At 38.2% G+C, this 19,756-nt stretch overlaps 1 long non-coding RNA gene across 2 annotated transcripts; it reads left to right on the top strand.

Annotated features, from left to right (window-relative positions):
* Positions 1–19,066, top strand: LOC141571871 (uncharacterized). Of its 2 annotated transcripts, none has more exons than XR_016020309.1 (3): positions 1–211; positions 8,452–15,869; positions 17,341–19,066. It is a non-coding gene; the product is annotated as an uncharacterized LOC141571871 (long non-coding RNA). The 2 variants fall into 2 exon arrangements; XR_016020310.1 differs by having other exon boundaries at positions 17,338–19,066.
* Positions 19,067–19,756: the final 690 nt, after the last annotated feature.

Raw genomic sequence — 19,756 nt, 5'->3', positions numbered from 1 at the left:
CGTCTTGCGGCTCCCTGGGGCGTAACTCCAGCCCCCGCGATAACCCAGGGCGCGGCCCACCCTCGCTGCAGGGTGTGTGCTGTGCGCTCTAGGGGTCAAGGCACAGAGTTCGCAAACGACTGCCGCGTGGGCGAGCTGTTTATGCTCAGACTGAGGGAACAGGTTTGACACACGAGTTCAGCACGTTCTACGCTGGTCAGAAGCTAGCAAGGTCAGGCCTCGACTTTTTGCCCGCTTGTTGGAAATTTATTGGTTCCTGTCCGCCCTGGCTCTTTTCGCTATTTCTCTTCTCTCCGCAGGGCTGCACCCTTCTGGAGCTGTACTCAGGCGATAGGCGTCTAAACCCAAGTAGGGGTCACACCTGCTGCCGGGAGAGGCCTCTGCATAAAAATGTTCTTAAATTTTTAAGCAGCATAATAGCCAGTGGAGTTAGGAAAGCGTGACTTGCCCCGGCCGCACGGAGGGCAGCTCTGGCAGTCATCTGTGACTCGACCACCAGTTAACGTCCTGGACGTGCCTGCTCGGGGAGATATTAGCAAACATTTCAAGGATGTGGCTGTCAGATGTCATTAGCTAACGCACTGAACTGGAGGAGGGCATGGCCAGGGCATATACGTGTAGAATATTTTGGGGAGGTCAGAGTCTGCCTTCTGCATAATAGCCAAATGTCCTGACCTGTACATTTATCAAATGGCTGGAGAAAAGAAGCTGGCACACGAGTAGTGGGATACAGAGACGTGGGAAGGGTAGCTTGACAGAGACCGGGCATGCAGATCTTTCTGGGGTGGAAACGACCCAAATCATACTCTGTAGACTGAAGTGGAGGATCAGGTCAACGCAGTGAGTTCTAGCGCTCACCGTGTGAACTATTGGGTCCTACACTAGAACCCAAGTCCATTTGTGCAATTAGAGATAGGCAACTACCTTGTGTCCCTGAAAATAAGACCTAGCAGGCAATCAGCTCTAATACGTCTTTTGGAGCAAAAATTAGTATAAAACCCCATCTTATTTTATTGTGAGACAGGGTCTTATATAAGACCAGATACAATATAATATTATATATAATAATATAATACCGGTTCTTACATAAGACCTGGTCTTATATTAATTTTTGCTCCAAAAGACGCATTAGAGCTGATTGTCTGGCTAGGTCTTATTTTCGGGGAAACAGGGTAGGAAACACCTGATTATGTGGAAGGGCAAAGTGAGTGCAACTGTAATCTGAATTTCCAAGGAAGTAGGATTTTAGATTATACACAGCAGTGGATTTTACTGCTAAACTCAACCATTCTAGGTTTGGAGAGGAGCAGGGAGGGTTTGGGATTGTACTAAATAGCTGGGAAAATCCCAGTCAGTCTAAAGTAAACAAGCATAAAACCAAACCAAACCTCAGTGCTTCATTAGCCATTCCCTCCATCCCCAAAAGTGCCAGTGCAATCTTGAACCAGGACGAATTTTATGTATGTGTTATCCTCCTAGATAAGTGATTCTACCAGGAAACTAGGTGAGAGATCTTTTTTGGTTGGGGGTTGTAGTTAGGTCTATTTACACACACACACACACACACACACACACACACACACACACACACGATGGTAATATATCACAATATGGGAACTTCCCAATACCTGGACTAAACAAAAAGTAACCACAACAAAACAACATTTACCAATGTGAGTTTTCTTTGTCATGAGAGTCCCATTGTGTTAAGGAATGAAGAAAAAACTTTTTTCATTTCTTAGGTATTAGAACTCTTGCTATTAAGATAGAATTCTTTTGGCCAGAGATTCTTAAAGATAGGAAATGTCCCAGATTTGAGGCAGAAGCACAGTGTACTCTTTTTATAAGTTGTTTTCCATAATTCTCTTTCGCTGTTTATAGGAGGGAAGGGGGCTCAGGCATGAGCCCTATCAACAAAATGGGCCCATTGAATGATGCACTTTTATGTTCAATCTAAAGATTCTTTTCCTCTTCAAAGATAAGGGCCATTAAAGACAATAGGGCCAAATAATTCAAAGAAGGATCAGCTCATCTGGGTTCCTGTGACCTTTTCCCCCTTCCTTTAATTCTCAATAGTGAACATCTGTGTTTGGTGGCTAATGTCTGAAAGTAATAGAGACAATTAGAGCTTTCTAGTTTTTCTTGGGGGAGAGAGGTTTGTTTGGGTGCCAGTGTGGAGAGGTAAGAACTTCGTCTATGACGCTGCTTTGCAAGATGAAACTAGGGGAAGAACAGCCGCTAGGCCTTGCTGCTCTGCAGGCCCTGGGGAGTTGAGGGTGGTAATCATGTGCGCTGAAGCTATAGGTAATTCATATTATTCCTTTCTGTATTTGTCTGTGGGCAGTTTTTTTTTATTTTCTTTTTCTTTTTATTTTTGTTGTTGTTGTTTTTTAACGATCTTATCATTTGCCACCTCTATACCAGGAAAAGAAGATAATGTCCATGTCACTCAAGCCTTGTTCTGAATTTACTTCCAGCTGTGATGCCTGTTAAATTGCTTTCCTGAATACGTTCTTACTCTCCCACCACTTTTGCGAAGACTCTCCTTTCTCTTCCACCTAAGAACAAACTAAAATCAAATGAAACCAAAATAACATGCCAAAACACAGACACCCACCATACGTTAATTTATTGAAAAGTGTTTCAGTTTTCAGTGTGTAAAACTGTGAAACTCACCAGTCTTGAAGCCACTTGAAAGGGTCAAACTTCTGAAAGAATAAGATATTTCGGAGATAAGCAAGTAGATAAATTTATTTCCAAAACAAGTGTCAAGAGTGAAATAACATATTTCCTTAGTGTATGTTGTCCTTCTTGCACTCTGCTGTGGATATTTTATGATCCAAAGCTTGTTTCTTGTAGAGGACATGCACCTGATCTTAAATGAGCAAACCTGTTACAGATGCACGTGTAAAACTACGTAACAGTTTGGAGCTCTTGGGTGAAGTTAAAGTTGAAAAGTGACGAACTATATCTATATCTATGTCTCTGTCTCTCTCTCTTTTCCCTAGAATCTCAGTGGCAATGAAACTTTTTTCTAATGGAGGTCATTTGGAAAGCCATCCTATTTTTAATGTTCTCAAATTTGTAGAAGGAGGTGTGTCTAAGAACCAGAGCATGAGACCTTAAAATGAGGGCAGAGTTTTCCTGTTCGCTGGACACTGGATGACTTACCTGAATGTCATCATTCTAAAGTCTACACAAAAATACGAATTTGCAGTTGAATTGTTCTACCTTTAATCACATATGTGCATAGGCACGGGCAGAAGACTGTTTTCATTCATCATTTCTCCTTGATATTAAACATGTGTTGGGAATTTTGGAACTCTGACTGCTCTAGATCATATTTGTGACTTTGTTCTTACACATGCAGTTTAGAAACCTACAAGATGATAACTAGGTTATTCTTCCTCTCTCTCTCTTTTTTGCTGTTAATAAGTCTGTCCTTCTTCCTTTTCTCTTCCCCACTGTTTTCCCCCCTCCCCAGCATTCTGTCAAGCAATAGGCTGTAAAATAGTTATCCAGACCAGCAGCCAGGCAAGTGCCGATTGAGAGTAATTTCTGCCCCAAGCGTTTAGCCCAGGGCAAAGCAAGCGTGCTCTCTAACTGATCAACCTGGATATTTCATTATTCATTAATTTACTGTTTAACCAAATCCCACTCATTATCAGAGGCAACGCTTGGCAGAGCCCAGCGAACAGTAGCAGTTGGTGTCAGGCGTGGAGAATTGGCCCATTTGATCCTGGGCTGTTTTATTATTCAACACCACTGACTGAGAAAAAGGTCCATGAATAATAAAGAGCCAAAGCGTGTTTGAACTGAGAAGCATGACACAGCCTTACAAAACAGCAGTTAGAAAATTAAAGGCAAGGTGGCCCAGACTTTGCATTTTTTATCTTGGCTGTGGGCACAGACATTTATATCCCTATATTGTTTTCACTGATTTTTTTTTTTTTAAAGTCTTTAGACAGAGGCATTTGTTTCAGTCAGTCTCACCCTTTCAAAACAGACCATTGAAGAACTCAGGAGCAAACTTACACAGCAAGAAACAAACATGCCTCCAGATGGGAACTTGAAAATGTAATATCTAACCTTATAATCACTTAGGTCCTTTGTGGCCCTTCTCAGCTATGGGGAAGATTTGGGTGGTTTTAATTCTCCTTTGGACCTGCCATCATTCATACCCTGGGTTGGTTAATAATATAATTCATGATGCTGATCAAATGCATGTTAAATTCCTTTTCTGTCCAAATGGTTCCTTGACAAATTTTTGGTTCCTTAAGCACCTGGCTGAAAAGGGCAGATAGCAAAGGTTTTAGGGGTCCTATAGGTAATATCCAAAATCTCAATATGAACGAAGGGCCTATGAAAAATATAGGGATAGAGGGAGGAGTTTATGCTTCCCTAGAAGTAACTTTTTTGAGTTTACACAGGCAGTAGTGGGCATGAATTCTTTCAGGCTCTGTTAGGTCTGTAAGTGTATAGTTGAATTAAATACACTTGTTGGATCCATTGATGGTGGGCCTGGAGGTATAACTGTCTTTAGGACTGACCTGTCCTGTCATTCTATTCATGTATCCTTTTTATTCCTTGATTTATAGTATCATGAGACCTAAAACAGTAATGATAACTACATTTTGTATGTTGTCTTCTACTACCTAGTATCCCTTTCATTTTATCCATGTATAGCCTTACTTACACAAAGAACTAGAACACATGAGCTAGGGCTCTTTCATTTAGATAAGCAGTATCTGTGTAAGAAAAAGTTTCTAGAGACCAATAAGGTCCATATGGGCTGCCTGTGCTCATAAACATATACATATACGAGTACATACACACATGAGGTCTGGCACTTAAGTTCGTGAACTTGCCACCATGCACTTACATTGGCAGCCCTGTACAAACAGCTTGGTAAGGTTTCATAACCTTGGTATATCAGTGTCTAACAGCTATGTTCGTGTCGACATGTGGCGGTGTCTTCCTGAGTGGCGTTCATTATTGTTGTGGTGTGGTTTTCGCGAGAATGTCTGAGCTTGAGTTAGAACAATGAACAAACATTAGATTTCTTGTTAAACTTGGCAAGAGTGGAAGTGAAATCAGGGACATGTTAGTACAAGTTTATGGGGATAATGCCATGAAGAAAAGGGCAGTGTACAAATATATTAAATGTTTTTCTGAGGGGAGAGAACGCGTCACTGATGAAGAGAGGTCAGGGCAGCCAGTAACGAGCAGAACTGACAAAAACATTGCAAAAATTCTTGAATTGTGTGTCAAAATCATCAACTGATTGTGAGAAGCAAAGCAGACCAAGTAAACATCGATAGAGAAACAGGAAAATCTTATCTGAAAATCTTGGTATGAGAAAGGTGTGTGTCAAAATGGTCCTGAAGGAGCTCACCGAGGAACAAAAGCAAAGGAGAGTCAAAGTTTGCCAAGACCTTTTGGAGAGGCAAGATGATGTTTTGGGCCATGTTATCACTGGTGATGAAACATGGGTGTACCAATACGACCCTGAAACAAAGTGTCAAAGTGCACAATGGAAGTCAGCCAGTTCTCCACAACCAAAAAGTTTTGTCAGTCTAAATCAAGATTCAAAACGATGTTGATAACCTTTTTTGGTATCAGAGAGATTATTCATTATGAGTTTGTACCAACTGGACAAACAGGTAACCAAGTTTACTATTTGGAAGTGCTGAAAGGCTACGTGAAAAAGTTAGATGACCTGAACTTTTCACCAACCATTTATAGCTCTTGCATAACGATAATGTACCATCTCACACGGCACTGTCTATGAAGGTGTTTTTAGCCAGTAAAAAAGTAACTGTCTGGAACACCCTCCCTACTCACCTGATCTGGCCCCCAATGACTTCTTTCTTTACCTAAAGATAAAGGAAATATTGAAAGGAAGGCATTTTGATCACATTCAGGACATCAAGGATCACATTCAGGACATTCAGTATTAACGAAGACAGCTCTGATGGCCATTCCAGAAAAAGAGTTCCAAAATTGCTTTGAAGGGTGAACTAGGTGCTGGTGTCAGTGCATAGCTTCCTAAGGGGAGTACTTCAAAGGTGACCGTAGTAATATTCAGCAATGAGGTATGTAGCACTTTTTCTAGGATGAGTTCGCGAACTTGATTGTCAGACTTCATTACATATATGTGTTATGTATATATGTACGCAAGTATGTATATATATACACACATATGTATACAAACGTATGTATATATGTATATGTATACACATATGTAAATGTGTGTATATATCCAAAGGTGGTGGTGATGAGATCAAACTTCAAATGATTTTTAATGTTGGAATCTGTAAACAAAGGTTGAAAGCACTAGGAGGAGGCTAGGCTTTTTCTTACCTCAGGATATTCTCTTGCCTGCCTTGGATGCATTTGGAAACTATTGTTATTAGGCTGGAATTTAAAATAGGACAGAATGTTAGCATGGAAAAGATTCTTTTAACATCATCAATCTGACCACTTCGTTTTAGAGATGCTTAGAAAATGGCTCGCCCAACCTTATGCATGTAGCTCCTGATAGAAATGCAATTACAACTTTAGTTCTAATCCTCTTCTTCTTCTACATAAGAGCTTAGGCCTTTGGTTTTTATTCCAGATACTGGAGTTGAATTTTTTTCTGCATATCTTTCAGTAGTTTTGAAGAAAAGGCCTTAAAAAAAAATCTGATCCCATTACATTGACTACTTTTTGGTATCACAATTTTTGGCATTAGTTATAAGAATAGGGTGAAAACTGTTCCGGCAACTTAGTTGAGATTGGACAGTCAGGATAATAAGGTAAAGACCTCCATTAGTTTCCTTCCTTATATGGTGTACCAGGTTGTTTACTTATTATAAATAAAAGTAAGTATAAGTTAACATAACTAAGTGTGATCATGATTGAAACTTATGGCAGATAAAGATAGTATGTTGACTTCTTAGATCATGACAGTCCTCATTAAATCATGAGCCACGTGCCCTTGGGTATGACTACATGTGAAGAGATCCCAAAGTGAAGAAAACTGAACAAAATAAGGAAGTTTATCGAGAATCACAAGGTCCTTGTTCTCCCTTTTCTTCCAGCCTTGCTCCAGATCGAGAGATTGAGACTTACTCTCTAATGATGTGTGATTTCGGAATGTTAAGATTCTCTGAGGCCCCTTTAAATCCTTGGGATTTAGAACTTCAAAGTGTCTGGAAGAGCAGTAAGTGGGAGGAACTGGTCTTCATAGTCCCTGGAGAAGGGCACTGTTGGAAATTGGGCCGATGGATCATAGGGATAAACAGGCTCAGTGTAAACATCACCTCATCTGGGAAAAAGTCCTTTCCTAACTCCTTTACCTCCTGTTCTAATAACTCTTTTAAAGTTCTCTTCCCATGATTCTCAACCCTGGCTAGAGAGAGTTTAAACACATACTGATGTCCAAGCCCCATCCTCTGATTTATTTGATTGCAGACATGGGTATTGATTCTGGTGATTCTAACGTACAACTAGGGTAAAAAATCAATGCTTTATGTTCTCAGAGCACTTTCTTCATGACATGGCACTTACCCATTGTCCTATTATAAAGGTCTCTCTCTGGGAACCTCATCTTATAAGCTTTAAGTTTAAAGACCATGTTTTAATCAACTTACACAAAATGTGTCTTATAGTAGTTGCTCATTCAGTCAACAGATTCTTACTGAGCAGTTACTGAGGATACATGAGTAGAATCTGGAGATACATCAGGAACAAGACAGACCTGTTCTTTCTTTACCTTGTGAAATTTATAATCTTATCCTTGTAGGCAAGTATGTTGATTCTGGATTTGTGAATCTGTATAGGGTTACCTGATAGCTGGCCAAGAGGCATCTCAGTACCACTAATTGTTGAGCGCTTCGTATGTTCTAGACATTATGCTAGGTTTGGCTGCGTTAGGAAAGATGAACCAGGCTGCAAGGGCTCCTGGTGTGGGCACTCTGTTTATCTGCCCTTTGGATTGGCTCAGTCTGTGTTTCCTAAACCCTGTACATTTGTCAGAATTTCATTTAGATCTCATTTAACTCACACATGAAGCTCAGATTTTTTAAATTTTAAAGGTTTCTGCAAATTGCTAAAATACTCTCCAGTTTCAACCCCTAATGCTACAGTCTAGATGAAAAACAGAATGAATAGGTAGGTATTTACAGATTGCTTCAGCTTCCTTTATTCTAGTTTCAACCCAAGCTAGGACATGTAATATCGTTTACAGGTAATAATGAACTTGGAATTTTTATCTGGCTATTTTAATATGGTGTGTGTCATCAACATTTCCTTTTAAATAAAAGTATCCATTATTTGGATAAAATAATTCCAAACTGTGCATTTCACTTTATGAAGTACTTTCATTAAGTAACATCATTTAATTTGATCCTTGCAACAAGTTTGAGATGTAAGATGGGTACTAAAGCACCTCTCTTGATTTTACAGGTGAGGAAACCTAGGCTCCAGTTGAGACCCAAGCTCACCTTGCAGGAAAGTGGCAGAGCAGGTAAGTGTATGTTCATTCTACCATTCCCTACTGCCATTCTTAACATTATGAATGCACGTATGTACCCATATGTACCACAGAAATACTAAGTTTTGTTACAGTACTTGAAATGCAAAAACAAGAAATCTATTATAGCATATTCATATATAAAAACACGATATATATTTTAACAGCTTATTAATTTACATCAACTAGACACAGATGTGCATACATTTGTGAGAAGTTTGAACTATACAATCTTTAGAAAGGGTACAACTTTACCTCTTTCAAGTATGTAGAAGTGGACTTATACAATAATTAAAAATTCTTTTTAGAAGTCCTTAGAGTGCTAACTTTGATTAATACATGAGATTGCTTTGTAATTATATTCTCAATTATTTTTATGTAAATGGGTACTCCTAAATGCTTGAGGATACTAAAAACAATGTATTCTCTTAAACAGTTTATGTACTCTCCCTGTAATCTTTATTTACATTAGTAAATTCTTCAGCAAGTCTTTTCTCCATTGATAGGGCAAAGGCAAACTTCCCAGCCAGACCTCTGTTAGAGCAGAAATTCTGATTTAAGAGAGTCTGAATTAATGAGGTTTTACTTTATTTAAAACTTAATAGCTTTTGCGCCATATATCTGCTTTTACATACACATATAACCTTACTAATATATGTTTTTATACATTTAAAAATATTTTTCAAAGCTACCAACTTGATTTATCAATGAACCTGAGACGTTTCAAATTACTGAATAGCTTCTTAGCCTTAGTCCATCTGTAGCAGTGGAGGAAAAATTCTGTTTTCTTAAGTCCTTTTATGAGGGTGCCAAAAGGTATAAAAATATGAAGCCATTTAATAGCCAGGCTCTTTGAAAGTACCAAGCACACACAGTGTGCATGTTAAGTTTAATCACACTGATGGATTTACATGTAATGTCTCAATCCCAGACTCGCTCATTAGTGCAGTCCATCTTGAAGTTCTCCCCGGTGAGTGAAGGGTGAAGGTGACTTTGACAGCGATGAGAGGACGGCTGGATGTTGCCAACACCCAGAAAAAGACAGTGGGAAAAAGCTCTACCATATGAGGCTATAATCCTAGCTGTGGTCAATGTGTTGAAAGCTTTATATTTCCTGACCACAGGATCTTTCTATAAAATGAGTAGGGAGGAGGGATATTCCCTGGATTAGCCAGCTGGCTATTTCTATATGCTTATTAAAATTTCTGGAAGAAAGGGTGGTGCCTCTAAACCCTTTTAAAACACATCCGTTTGAGAAATCATAAGCTTTCCTTTTACCGGAATTATTTAGAACAAGAGGGCTGGATAAAATATTTTCAAACTTAAATTTTGACAGTTGCAGCAAAGAAATGGGAATATAGAGAATGGTGGTAAACACAGCAGTAGTAGCAGAAGCAAGGAGAGAATCCAGATGTCACCTCGTAGGAAATCTTTTTCTCCTCTAAGGACCCGCAGGTCAGGCTTTTTAATTTTGGACAAAACACAGTTTCATTCCATCCCATGCAGGGTGCAGGGACAGCCTCGTCTTTTGGAGGCTGCATTTGGAACCTGCTGCCTCTTTGTATTCAGTACCCACATGCTATTCCCCTAGCTGGCTGAGAGAATCCCTGAACAATAGTGGCATTAAAGAAAGCAAAGCACAGGCGATGCATTTGGCTCTTTGTTTAGGGAAGAAAAACAAGCAACTTAACACTTAAAATTCATCAAAAGACACTGGCTCATCAGGTGTACAGTAGAAGCAGCATTAAAGTTGGGTTCCTTATAGAAGAATTCTTCAGTGCGTACTTAGTCAGACTGCCAGACCTGGCTATTCTGTCTTACAGTGATCTTCATCATCATCATCTTCTTCTTTTTGAGGGAGATTTAATAAGTGAAGCCAAGACAAGCTCTTTCTCCCTCAGTTCCTCTCTCACTCTCCTTCTCCCTCATATATATGTATATACGTATATATAATATGTATATTAATACATTACATACACGTATATACATATACATATATAATCTATATATAAAGATAGACAGGTATAGACACATAAAATGCTCTTTTTCATTTTCTTCTTCCTTTTCTCTGAAGTAACCAAATCTTTAAATAGATCACTGAGCTAACCAAATTTTCATTTTCAGAGGTAGGGCTCCTAGGATACACATAGAGGAAATCTAATATACTTTTAGTATCTTGAAATTTTGACATTCCAGTTGAGACACTATATCTTTTTGTCCGATTGGTGTCTTCAGAATCGGTGCATAAGCATGCATATTAGTTTGAGCCTTCAGCAAACTCAAAGGAAAACATTTTGTTAAGAAGTATAATGAGAACAATAGTTTATATTTGTTTAGCTTTTTATAGTTTATAATGTGCCTTTACATATTTTGTTTCATTTAATTCCTGACATCAAGTTTTCTGAAATAATGGATGGTGTAGAGTTGGTTGAATAATGGGAGGTTGGGGCAAGTTAATAGGCTCGTTCAGTGACAAGCAATGAAGAGATTTTGAGCTGATTCTCTGAAAGTCTTCTAATTGGCAGTGGACAACTTGCCACATAAGAGTTCTGTAAAAGAAAAGAGAAAATACCTACTTACCAATTTGCAACTATTTAGGTGAATAATGAAAGAATGAATTAGATGATTTTTAAGTGTGTGTGTGTGTGTTTCCAGTCATCTAGTACCTAAGGAGGGGTTTTATGTCCAGGTCAAGGGTAGTGGTACAAGAGAAAGAGAGGGCGCTGATTTTTGAGAAGTATCACTGTTTTCTGGCATCTAACCATCAGGACTTTGGAGCACAGGAATACAAGAGTAGATTAAATGATTGTCCAAAGAAGGAAGGAATGAAGGAATACAAGTATAAGGATAGAAAGGAAAGCACAACAGAAAGACAGAAAGAAGAAATAAAGGAAAGAATGATTAAGCAATGAACAAATGAGTGAAATGGCAAGTAAGACCATTGTTCTTTGTCACTGAAAGCCTGATATGTATTACCTTAAAATAGTATGTTTAGATTAGAGTGAGCAAGACATTTAATAAGACTCTGAAACATAAAAAGTATTCCTTCCCTCTAACCAGTACTTCTACTTGATTTTTGATGCCAGAAATTTCTTGGACATCAGGCAAAAACTTTTCATTCTTAATTATAAATTAAAAATTCTAAAGCACAAATATGCAAGTAAAACAGTGCATAATATAAATGGCTTTCAGCCAAAGTATAACAAAAGATTTCAGCTGTTTTCCTGTTTAGTTAATAGAGGAAGCATTTATACTAAAACATTCTTTTTGCCTTGGACAGTGGGATGGCATTGCTACTGAATCCCCATGTCTTCACCAGTTCCATGTGCCCCTGACGGCATGCCCTGAGAGGAAGTCCCTATGTTGTCACTGGGCACTTTGACATCTTACAGAACATGCATAAGCTGAACTTGATCACAAGGAAACATCATATAAACCCAACTTAGGGATGTTTCACAAAACAAGCAGTCTGTTTGTATGCTTCAAAAATATCAGAGTTGTGAAACATAAAGAATGGCCAAGGAACTGTTTTAGATTAAAGAAGACTAGAGAGAAAGGCAACCAAATGAAATTTATGATGGTGTATTAGAGCAAAGAAAACGTTCCTATAAGGGTTTATTGGTGAAATTGGTGAAATTTAAATATGGTCAATATATTAGAAAATAGTATTGCATTGATGTTAAGTTTTGTGATTTGGTCATCGTAATATGTGTGATAAAGGGGTGTGGTGTGTGCAACTTATTCTCAAGTAGTTCAGGAGAGAGAGAGGGAGAGAGGGAGGAAGGAAGTGAACTAATGTGATATAGTCGAGAATCTGTGTGTGTGTATATATATATATATACACACACACACACATACATACATATATACATATATATATACATATTCACAGAAGTTCATATTCACAGAAGTTGTTTTATTCTTGCAATACTTGTGTAAGTTTGATAATATTTCCACGTAAAAAGTTTTTAAAAAGTGGAGAAAGCATTTTCTTTTCAGAGAGGATTTCCTTCTGCTGAAGGGAGGAAAATTGAATTATACATTTGGCTGTGTTTCTACAATGGATAATGTAGCAGTTTTCACTGGTGGGTAAGAGTAATAGGCTTAGGTAATGTCATGTTTCTTTACATGAAATGCAAAATGCTAGTCATTTTTGAAGGTTCAGTTTGGTCAGACAGCATAGTTCACACAACTGTAATATATGAGATAATATTATGTCCTCAGCATAAAGGTAAAATGCAAGATGTAGCCACACAGAGCTAGGCCTAGGTCACACATCATTTTGTTTAATATGCTTACCTGGACATTAAAGTCTTGTTTGAAAACCTAATTTGGGACATCTTGGTAGAGTTTCCTTTCTTTAAAAATAGTCACATGGAATTGTTGAAGATATTTATGAAGATTCTTTATAAAGAAAAAATAATTAACAATTAAACACTTATAATAGAATGAAATAGATGTGTTTACTAAATTGTTAAATTAAGCACAACTATAGAAAAAACAAATTCTGAGCGATAGTTGGAAATAATGATATTGTAGCTCTGTGTTCTCTCTCGAATTCTCACCACATCCCTGGGAAGCAGCAGACGTGGCTAGGAAAATGTCTCTGCCCAGGTTCAGGTCCAGACACTTGTTTTTTCTATTATCACCTGGTGTCCCATTGATCCATGTCCCAGGTGAATGCATTCCATCTTACTGTGGCCCACATAGGACTGGTCACTTAATTTGTGTCAGGGCTGATATACGAATTATGGAGAATTCTTATTCTATCTGCCACAACAAAGTTGTGCATTTGAAGTCCAAACTCCTTATGTACTGGTTTTCATGGCTTGAGCTATTAGCTTCCTATCTCCTATTACATGGATTCATGTTCATGCTAGAAATACGATTAGCCTCCCATTTGGTACTTGTTTATTATTCTATAGCTGCTTAGAAGTAAATATCTTTCCTTTGCAGTAGCAGGGGAGAGGATTTGAAGATTCTCTTGGATTCTAGGGGTGGGAAATAGAACAAAGTTCAGGCTGAGCACTACTTAAAAAACTGTCCCCCCACTACTCAGTAGTCATTTACTTTATTGTTACTTCCTGTGTTTTGCTATCAGCGACCCCCCATGACATCAGTAGCCCTCGGTTAGAAGCTGATCACTGACTGCTTTGACAGGCTTTTGTTGTTTAACTGTTTCATGCCCACTTAAATATGTCATACATGTGCCTCCCGGTGATTAAAGTAGCTTTTTCCATGACATAGGTCCTAGATTCAAATTACAATTTTTAAAGGAGTGAATGTTTTTCATACCATCAGGTTTAGCATTGGGCTATAGGGGAAAAAGTTGCAAATGCACAGAATCTGTGGGACTCCCCTGAAATTCTTAACTGTCGGATTTCCACCATAACACAGACACAACTGCATAGCATAATGACAGTGGGAATTTTGGGACTGGGAAGGGGGACTGGGGATTTTCTGCCTGTGTATAAACATCCTGATCCTGCCTTGTTCCCAGAGAACTAAAGGTTGTGCAACTATCTAAGCCTCTACCCGAAAGTGATTTCTGCCATACATATCTGAGTTAGCTCGGTCCTAGCATCAGTCAGAACAAGCCACTAGCAGGAACTGTCACAAATGTGGGGGCAGCAACACGGTAAGAGAGAGTCTCCCTTCAGCAGTAGCAGTTCCTTGGGGTCTCTATAAACATAGCCTCCTATCACGTTGGCTTACAGATTGCCACAGTGTTTACAGATTGTCCTGAAAATGAGATGTCATGTGAGGGGATCCCGGGGTGCAGCTCTTGCAATGAATTCAATATGAAAAATTAAAGTGATGTGGGATCTTAGTACAAGTTGAAAACCTATGCAGAATTGTAGATGAAATGAAGTTAGTACTGTAAATTATGTTATCGTGGATGGGGAACATTTATATCAATCATTAGGGCTGGAGGATGAATTTATATAGAGGTAATTGATGAGTCACATTAAAAAAAAGCTAATGTAGATAATAGGTGAGTAGAGAATAATACCCCTGGTGTTTGGGCCTGAAGCTGTTCTCTGGGTCACAGTAGCTAACAGTCAGGAAATTATTTTTAACTGTGTGTGTTAGAAAATGCTGAGTACCTTTTCCTCTAGACATCCCTGAACATCCTAAGTCATTACAGGTGCTAAAGCCATGTAGGGATTTTAAAGTACTACTTACAGATTCCAGGAGAGAAGGCCTGTGTGGTCTGTTTTATTGCAAGCACAGTAAAAATTAGTGGGCCCTATTTATTCATTACTGATCTGGTGGCAGAGGTGTATCTTAATTCTTCGTGTGCTTTAAGTGCTGCTACTATTATTTGTTGGGACGTTTTCCCTTTTTTTCCTGTTAAATCTTTATTCCAGGAGTTGTGTTTATTTGGCACTAAGTTAAAAGGAGAGGATGTTGTTAAAAGAAGGGACCACTTTATTGTTTCTATTAACACAGCATCACAGTACCTACTACTACTAAAATCCAATTGATTCAGTCTCTGAAGTCTGTCATCAAAGGTAATTGGAAACTATTAGAAGTCACAGATATAATTTTTTAATCTAAAAATATATGTCATGATAAAATGGTTGAAATTTTATACCACATATTTCCTTTCTCTAGGTTTTGGTAATATAATAGCGATATTATATTTTAATTTTATTAGTTTTCTATGGTATTCATAGAATACTTTGGAATTTCTGTCCCAGAGGTACAAATGCATTAAACAAAAAACAAAGAAAAACTTCTATTGATAAAGAATCCTGTCTATGCTGACATGTACAAACAAGAGCATTTCAAAATCGGAGCAGACGATGGCAATGTCTGAAGTATCAGAAAGATGTAAGTGGCCAATAAGGATGTATCTGGATTGGACTACAGAGTACAAACAGAAATTTAAGGAAATCCAAAGAAATATTAAATAGTACATTCACTTCCTGAAGAGTGATAATTTAATTGCTGAGATTTCCCCTTTTCCTCGAAGAACTCAAATGGCTAATAAGGTTAAGTTCATTTGAATTACGTTAAACTTCATATTATATAGGCATAATTGAGTGAATACTCCCTGTTATGGACTGAATGTGTGTGTCCCTGAAAATTCATATGTTGAAACTCTACCCTCCATATGATATTATTAGGAGGTGGGGTCTCTGGGAGGTAATTAGGATTAGATGAGGTTATGTGGGCAGAACCCTTATGAATGAGGTTAGTACCCTTATAAGAGGGTTTTTGTTCCTCTCTGCTCTCTGCCGTGTGAGGATACAAGGAGAATTCACCAGTCTGCAACCCGGAAGAGAGGCTCACCGGAACTCAGTTATGCTGGCACCCTGACCTTGGACTTCCAGCCTCCAGAATGGTGAGAAATACATTTCTGGTGTTATATAATAAGCTCCACAGTCCATGATGTTTTTATTATAGCATGCTGAGGTAAGATACCCCCTGAAATAACCCCTTTACTTTTAAACCTGGAGTCCAAATTGATGTTTCCTTCTAGTTTGGGCAAATTTAGACCTAGCACATTGTATCTCACCAGCCCCTTCTTAACTTTCCTGCTCATTTAAGGAGCTCAGAGAGACCACTTCTGTATTGGCCTATTTGATCTCAACCTGAGTTTCGCGTGTCCTAGGAATACTGCAATTTAAAGCTGGTACTATTCTTTTTTTAAGAAAATGGTTTTATTCCTAATTTTTAGTTCCCATACAGTTTACAAATACATTTTTGCTCTGATAATATGGCTTTGCAACTAGCAAAGCAGTTGAACTAACACCCATAACCACGGGTGGGTAGATAAGTAACATCCACTAATGTTTCTCTACATAAACTGTTCTTTTAATATCACTTTTTAAAAGAAGCAATTGAAAATAGACTACAGAATGTATGTAGGCAAAAAGGCAATTAAGTGAATCTCTTGAAACACTAAATGTATAATAAACAGTGCGTATTGTCAACATTTACATGATTCACATCAAAATGACGACATCTTACAATGTATTTCTTTTAAAGGATAGATTTATCAATAAAATGTTACATATCTTTTAATACACTGGTACAATACTTCATCTACTGCAGAAAAGCTGGTATTATTTATAAGGATGCTATTTTTAAGGGTATTCGAGAGTCAGGTGAATACTGTGGTTTGTTGGTTTCCCTCTCGCGTCACAGACCTTCTGGAGGCAGGGAGCTATGGCCACTCAGTGTGGGAAACTGGATAGAGAACCATTTTAAGACTATTCAGGTAAAAGGCTATTTTTGATTTAAGTTTGGGTGCATCCGAGATTGATTTGGTTGCCATCCATTTTCTTTGCAAAGGATTTTAATGGTAGTGCAAAACACTGTAAATTGTTTTTCTGAAGAAAGAAGTTTCTCTTTGATTTAGCCATCTACATTTTGGTTTTATTCCTGGTTCGCCCGAAATGGGCTCCCCAAATTGGGCTCCTCTGAAGCTTGATGTAGGAACTGCTGAACTCATGGCTACTCCAAAGACTTTCATGGCCCTCTGTTTGCCTCTTCTTGTCTGTTCTGGTATTCAAACATTGAATGTTCAAACATTCTTGAATATAAGACTTTATTTTTTGCTGTTGCTCACCAAAGAAATCTTGTATAGGAATTCAGTTTATGAAACGATGAAAACTAGATACTGTTGTGGTCCAATATGTAGTTTCACTTCCTTAATATGATAATTTTGGAGAGTGTATAGACTAAGCCTTATGATTATGATGTGAACATTTCCTTATCAAGAAGATGCGACCACTACCTTTTTGGCAGTGATGACCTCTCCACGGGAACATTCCTCTCACAAAGGGTCTCCTTCCTTCCCTGTCCAGCAGAGAAGAGGAAACACAAGAAGAGGTGCGTGGTGGAGTGCCCCAGTTCCTACAGCATGGATGTGAAATGCCCAGGATGCTATAAAATCACCACTGCCTGTACCTGTGAACAAAGGACAGTTTTCTGTGCAAGCTGCTCCACCATCCTCTGCCAGCCTACAGGAGAAAAACAAGGCTTACAGAAGGACACCGCTTCCCAGGGAAGCAGCACTAAAAGCTCCTGAATCAAGATGCATAGGAAACCATCCCAATAAAAACATTTTGGATAAAAAAAATGGAAAAAAAAAATGGGACCACAACATTTACATTTTAGTGACATTACAGTTGTTTTGGTGGATATCTGAAAGAACATTGATATGTGAATACCAGGTATAATTAGCTCTTGGGGAAAACAAATCACTGTGTTAAATCTCTAAGCCATGAAAATAATGAAATAGCATATTAGTGATTATTTGTGTCAGTGTAGAAGAAACTAGATCAGAAGTCAAGATACTTGGGCACCAGGGCTGGCTCTGTGACCTTGTACAGCTCTCCTAACCAGTTTGGGCCTTAGTTTGTTCACCTGTAAAATGAGAGAGCTAGGGTAGACCAGTTGGACTTTATCACCCTTCCAGCTCGGTTATTCCATGCCTTCCAAAGGCATTTTAAAAAATAATCATCTGACCTTTTTTATTTTATTTTTATAATTATTCTGTTGGGTATGTACCCAGATGACAGCTGGGGGCTCTGTTCAGTCAACTTATTAATGAAAGTATTACTGAGTTTGTTCAGAAGATCTCAGATACGCTAATTGGCAGCTGCTCTGTTCTTCTCAGGGAGTGATTCCAAATGAAATATTTGGAATTGGGTTTGAAACTTCTTTCTTATTCCTGCCTGAGGGATTTATGTAAAAGAATAAAAATTTACCCTAAGTCAGAAGATTCTCTGGTCTGATCCACCTCTTCTAGGACTTTATGAGCAGGAGGGAAGGTTATGGCAGTTTTTCATTTTCTAGGAGAATGTCAGAGCTTGGAACAATAATGGAGTCTGGAATTGCTCTTCATAAAAGTGTATGAAATTATCAGCAGAATGGAAGGGAAATGCAGCAGGTGAGATCAGAGATATAAAAATAATTTTCCTATTACAAAGTAGTTTTCTTTCTTTAACTGACTTGCAAGGCTAATCCACCCTGATAACCATGCTGGGTATTTATCTGGTAATATATTTCTGTGCAAATAACTTCATCCTGTATTATTATTATTATGATAAATTCTCTTCTATCAGGAGCTTTCCCAAGTGGTGTAACACCCTAAGCAAAGTTGCTTCTGCCGATGACACAGGTGATTGTGCACACAATTTAGAACTTCAGATCTCGTGAGAGGCATTCCATGAAACTTAACATCCAAAAGGCTAATAAAAATCATGAACTTTAGATTGGGGGAGGGGTTTATCACTTTGTGAGGGGTGTTAATGTCTAACTATTACATTGTTTTGTACACCTGAAACTAATAATAATAATAAAAAAATCATGAACTTTAAAAGTCTTGACTAAGTTTGCAAGGGAAATGGGGATAAGGCAACTCAAGTATCCCAGGACAAGCCAACCACAATGCCTGCGAGGAACTGGCATCCATGTAACCTTAAGAATGTAAATTGAATAATAATTATTTTGTAGAATTTAAAGCCACAGAAGATGCCTGGGGTCAATATTCAATGCAGGAAAAAAAGAGATACCATGCTTAAAATTCTGTTAAGGAAACTTGAAGACTGTTAGATTCCCAAGGCTTTCTCTATGTAGAAAAAACATTCAGCTGAGCGCATGCATGGCACATTATACATGCAGAGATTCTAGGGGTTTATGGTTGGTGGTAGAGGGAGTAATTATGGACTGCTGTTCAGAGAAAAGGGAAGACAGAATTGCATTTTAATGTCACAAATATTTCAAAGACAAGCTGAGACATTTTTAGAAAGGGAAGAAGCTGAGCAGGAAGATACAGAGCTGTCTCCAAAGAGATTTGCTCAGAGCAGAGAGCCCTCCAGATCATTCTCTGGAGAGTGGCCTTAGACTTAGAAAGAATCATTGAAGACCTGGAGCTTAAATTTAATTTCCCTGCTCAGTATCTGTCTGGCAATGACATTTCTCTATTCTGTGTTTGCTTTCTTGCTTTTTAAGGAAAGATATCAGCCTTGGCTATTTATTCCTTTTCAAAAAGTTTCTTTGGTTTATAAAATTAAAAATTAATTCTTTAATTCAAAAGTCATTAAGTTAGGTCTATTCCAGTCAATTTTTATGTAATTCAATTCAATTCAGAAACATGTCTGCATTTCTAAATGTATGTGTCAATATTATGCATACAAGAATTGTTCTTCTTGTTACTAAGCTAGCTAGATGCTACATATCACATTTCTGGCATCCTTGTAGAGAAAAAACTTGACGTCT

This window comes from Rhinolophus sinicus, chromosome 2, assembly GCF_057876585.1.
Source record: "Rhinolophus sinicus isolate RSI-liver-muscle chromosome 2, RSI-T2T, whole genome shotgun sequence".
Classification (NCBI taxonomy): Eukaryota; Metazoa; Chordata; class Mammalia; order Chiroptera; family Rhinolophidae; genus Rhinolophus; species Rhinolophus sinicus.
The sequence above is the reverse complement of the archived record's forward strand: the minus strand, read 5'-3'. Positions and strand labels throughout refer to the sequence as shown.